Here is a 4,993-nt window from a genome sequence, read left to right as displayed (position 1 = left end):
ATTGCTTTTGTGAGTTTGTGTTAATTTGTAAGCTGGATTTGGCTTTACATTGTTTGTATCTATAAGCCCAAGGACCATTAAGCTGAAATTTATATTTGCATATATCTAAGTAACATAATAATGGAAATACTTTATATTAACTTTGGGTCTATACAAATTTATTCCTTTCATAGGGAATTTGGTATTTATGTGAGTAAGAATAGGCAAACTTCTGCAACAATAAAAAACAACAACAAAAAAACAAAACACCTCAGTTATATAACTCAGAAGAAGCTGAAGTAGTTTTGCTAATTTGAAGTCAGTGAGGGACCCAGACTAACTGAGGTTTCATTTTGACCTTAGTATTCTTTTTTTTTTTAACTTTATTTATTTTGAGAGAGAGGAAGAGAGAGAGAGAAAGAGAGAATATGTGACTGGGGGAGAGGCAGAGAGAAAGGGAGAGGGAGAGAATCTCAATTAGATTCTGTCAGTGCAGAGCCTGATGCAGGGCTCAAACTCGCGAACATGAGACCATGACCTGAGCCAAAATCAAGAATTGGTTGCTTAATTGAGTGAGCCAACCAGGTATTCCTGACCTTAGTATTCCTTTTTTTTCTAATTCTTTAAAGTATATTTATTTATTTGGGAGAGAGAGAGAGAGAGAGAGAGAGAGTATATAGAGGGAGGCAGAGAGAATCCCAAGCAGGCTCCTGACTGTCAACACAGAGCCCAATGTGGAGTTGGACACTTAACCAACTGAGCCACGCAGGTGTCCCCATTAGTATTTTTAAAAATCTTTTTATGTCTTTATTTTATTTTGAGAGACAGAGACAGAGAGCGAGTAGGGGAGGGACAGAGAGAGACACACACACACAGAATCTGAAGCAGGCTCCAGGCTCTGAGCTGTCAGCACAGAGCCTGACCTGGGGCTCGAACCCACGGACTGTGAGATCATGACCTGAACCAAAGTTGGATGCTTAACTGACTGAGCCACCCATGTGCACCCCCCTTTTTAAAATTTTTATCCTCTTTAGCAGTTTTAAATTAAAAAAAATTTTTTTAATGTTTTATTTTTTTTTAGAGAGAAAGAGAGTGAGCAGGGGAGGGTCAGAGAGAGAGGGAGACACAGAATCTGAAGACAGGCTCTAGGCTCTGAGCTAGCTGTCAACCCAGAGCCTGACACAGGGCTTGAACCCATGAATGCAACATCATGACCTGAGCAGAAGCTCGACACTCAACCGACTGAGCCACCCAGGTGCCCCTTAAAAATTTTCCTTTATTGCAATATCATTTACACACGATCACAGTTTGCCATTTAAAAGGGTACAATTCAATGTTTTTTTGTTGCTTTTTAGTATATTCACATAGTTGTGCAATACTTGTTACCTAATTCCTCACCACCATCTAATTCCAGAATATTTCATCACCTCATAAAGAAACCCTGTACCTATTGGCAGTCATTTCCCATTTTCCCCATGTACCAGCCCTGGCAACCACTAATCTTCTTTCTGTCTCTTCTCCATGGGTTCACCTATTTTGGACATTTCATGTAAATGGAATCATACAATATGTGGCCTTATGCATCAGGCTTCTTTCATTCAGAATAATGTTTTCAAAGTTCACCAATGTTGTAATATGTATCAGAACTCCATTTCTTTTTATTGCTAATTCATATTCCATCGTTTCGATAGATCCCATTTTGTTTATCCATTTCTCAGTTGATGGCCATTTGGGTTGTTTTCACCTTTGGGCTGTTGTGAATAATGTTGCTGTGAACATTCACATATATGTTTTGTGTGAATATAGGGTTTTCTTTATGAAGTTTATTTTTTATAATAGTTTATTGTCAAATTGGTTTGCATATAACACCCAGTGCTTCTCCCCACAAGTACCCTGCTCCATGACCATCAGCCTCTTCCCCCTTCCTCCTCCCCCTTCAGCCCTTGGTTCGTTTTCAGGATTCAAGAGTCTCTTATGATTTGTGTCCCTCTCTCTCCCCAACTCTTCTTCCCTCTTCCTCTCACTATGGTCCTCTGTTAGGTTTCTCCTGCTAGACCTATGAGTGCAGACATATGGTATCTGTCCTTCTCCACCTGACTTATTTCGCTTAGCATGACACCCTCGAGGTCCATCCACTTTGCTACAAATGGCCAGATTTCATTCTTTCTCATTGCCATGTAGTACTCCTTTGTGTCTATATACCACATCTTCTTTATCCATTCATTTGGTGATGGACATTTAGGCTCTTAAAAATATGGAACACTTCACAAATTTGCGTGTCATCCTTGCGCAGGGGCCACGCTAATCTTCTCTGTATCGTTCCAATTTTAGTATATGTGCTGCCGAAGCGAGCACGAATATAGGTTTTACATTCTCTTGGCTATATATACTTCGAAGTGAGGTTGCTGAGTTATAAGATAGCTATGTTCAACTTTTTGAGGAATTGCCAAACTGTCTGCCGTAGTGCCTGCACCATTCTACATTCTTACCAGCAGAGCACAAAGATTCCAGTTTCTACACAATCTTCTCAATATTTGTTATTATCTGTCTGTTTTTGATTTTAGCCATTCTAGGTGGTAAGAAGCAGTTTTTTATTTTCTGGCTTTAAAAAAAAAATAGTTTATTGTCAAATTGGTTTCCATACAACACCCAGTGCTCTTCCCCATAAGTGCCCTCCACCATCACCACCACCTCTTCCCCCCCCTTCCCCTTCAACTCTCAGTTCATTTTCAGTATTCAATAGTCTCTCAGGTTTTGCATCCCTCTCTCTCCCCAACTCTCTTTCCCTCTTCCCTTCCCCCTGGTTCTCCATTAGGTTTCTCCTGTTTTCCTGTTAGACCTATGAATGCAAACATATGGTATCTGTCCTTCTCTGCCTGACTTATTTCGCTTAGCATGACACCCTCGAGGTCCATCCACTTTCCTACAAATGGCCAGATTTCATTCTTTCTCATTGCCATGTAGTACTCCATTGTATATATAAACCACATCTTCTTGTTCCACTCATCAGGTGATGGACATTTAGGCTCTTTCCATGTTTTGGCTATTGTTGACATTGCTGCTATGAACATTGGGGTACATGTGCTCCTATGGTAAGAAGCAGTTTTGATTGGCAATGACTAGCGATGTTGAAGATCTTTTCATGTGTTTATTGGCTATTAGTACATCTCCTTTGGAGGAATGTCTATTTTAAATACCCTATTTTTTCTTTTTTTAAAAAAATGTTTTTATTTATTTATTTATTGAGAGGTCAGGAGGAAAGGGACAGAGTGAGGGAGAGAAAGAATCTCAAGCAGGCTCACTGCTGTCAGTGCAGACCCCAGTGCAGGGCTCAATCCCATAAACTGTGAGATCATGACCTGAGCTGAAATCAAGAGTCAGGTGCTTAACCGACTGAGCCATTCAGGTGCCCGCAGATCTTTGATTTTTTTTAATTGGGTTGTCTTTTTATTGTTGAGCTATAAGAGTTCTTTATATATTCTGGATACTACACTATTATCAGATATGTGAGCAAACATTTCCTCCCATTCTGGATAGTGTTTTTTGATACACAAAAGGTTTTAATTAAAATTTTTTTTAACATTTATTCATTTTTGAGAGACAGTGCAAGTGGGGGAGGGTCAGAGAGAGAGAGAGAGAGAGAGAGAGAGAGAGAGACATATACACACACAGAATCCGAAGCTATCTCCAGACTCTGAGCAGTCAGTACAGTGTTCAATGTGGAGCTTAAACCCATGAATCATGAGATCATGACCTGAATTGAAGACAGACACTTACCTGAATGAGCCACCCCAGTGCCCCTAAAAGGTTTTAATTTTGATGAAATTTAATTTATCAGGTTTTGCTTTGTTTTGTTTTTTTGGTTGTGTGTGCTTTAGGGACCACATCTAAGAATCTGTGGTTGAGCACCTTTAATGACCACAGCAGTATGATGCTGTGGCTAAATGTGCTCTGTTATTTGTAGCTTCCAAGTGGGAGATCCATGTATTATTGAATTGAGCTGATGAATGGATAAAGAAGACATGATTTATATATAAAATGGAATACTACTTGGCAATGAGGAAGAATGAAATCCTGCCATTTGCAGTAATGTGGATGGAACTCGAGGGTATTATGCTAAGTGAAATAAGTCAGTTAGAGAAAGATAACATATATTTTCACTCATATGTGGAACTTGAGAAACTTAACAGAAGACCCTGAGGGAAGGGAAGGGGAAAAATAGTTATAAACAGAGAGGGAGGGAGGCAAACCATAAGAGACTCTTAAATGCAGAGAACAAACTGAGGGTTGATGGGGTGTAGGGGATAGGGGAAAGATGGTGATGGGCACTGAGGAAGGCACTTGTTGGGATGAGCACTGGGTGTTGTATGTAAGTGATGAATCATGGGAATCTACCTCCAAAGCCAAAAGCACAACACTGTATGTTACCTAACTTGACAATCAATTATATTTTTTTAAAAAGTTTACATTTCATAGGCTACAGAATGTCACATGGCTTTACCTAATTTAAGGAGACAGAAAAGTACAAACTTTGAAGGTGGGGAAATTAAGAAATATTTATTAAACAGCACTAATGACCACCACGATTGAACTTGAGAAACACCAAACTTGAGATCACCCAAAACAACATTTGTGATATATTTTAGAACCAAAAGATATGTTTTTGCTGAAGTACAACCAGATCTTATGCCCTTGCCTTTTCTTAAGGATCCACATGAGAGGCACCTGGGGGCTCAGTCGGTTGAGCGTCCAACTTCGGCTCAGGTCATGATCTCATGGTTCGTGGGTTTAAGCCCTGCATCGGGCTCTGTGCTGACAGCTTAGAGCCTGGAGCCTGCTTAGGATTCTGTGTCTCTCTCTTTCTCTGCCCCTTCCCTGCCTGTGCCCTGTCTCTCTGTCTCTCTGTCTCTCTGTCTGTCTCTCAAAAGTAAATAAGCCTAAAAAAAATAATCTGTATGAGAAGTGGTCACATGAAAAATTTTACATCTTCAGCAAGTTTAGCCAAACTATATTG

At 39.9% G+C, this 4,993-nt stretch overlaps 1 non-coding gene across 1 annotated transcript; it reads right to left on the bottom strand.

Annotated features, from left to right (window-relative positions):
- Positions 1–2,227: 2,227 nt before the first annotated feature.
- On the bottom strand, positions 2,228–2,334 carry LOC115288746. Its single transcript, XR_003907152.1, has one exon. It is a non-coding gene; the product is annotated as a U6 spliceosomal RNA (small nuclear RNA).
- Positions 2,335–4,993: the final 2,659 nt, after the last annotated feature.

Source organism: Suricata suricatta, chromosome 3 (assembly GCF_006229205.1).
Source record: "Suricata suricatta isolate VVHF042 chromosome 3, meerkat_22Aug2017_6uvM2_HiC, whole genome shotgun sequence".
Classification (NCBI taxonomy): Eukaryota; Metazoa; Chordata; class Mammalia; order Carnivora; family Herpestidae; genus Suricata; species Suricata suricatta.
The sequence above is the reverse complement of the archived record's forward strand: the minus strand, read 5'-3'. Positions and strand labels throughout refer to the sequence as shown.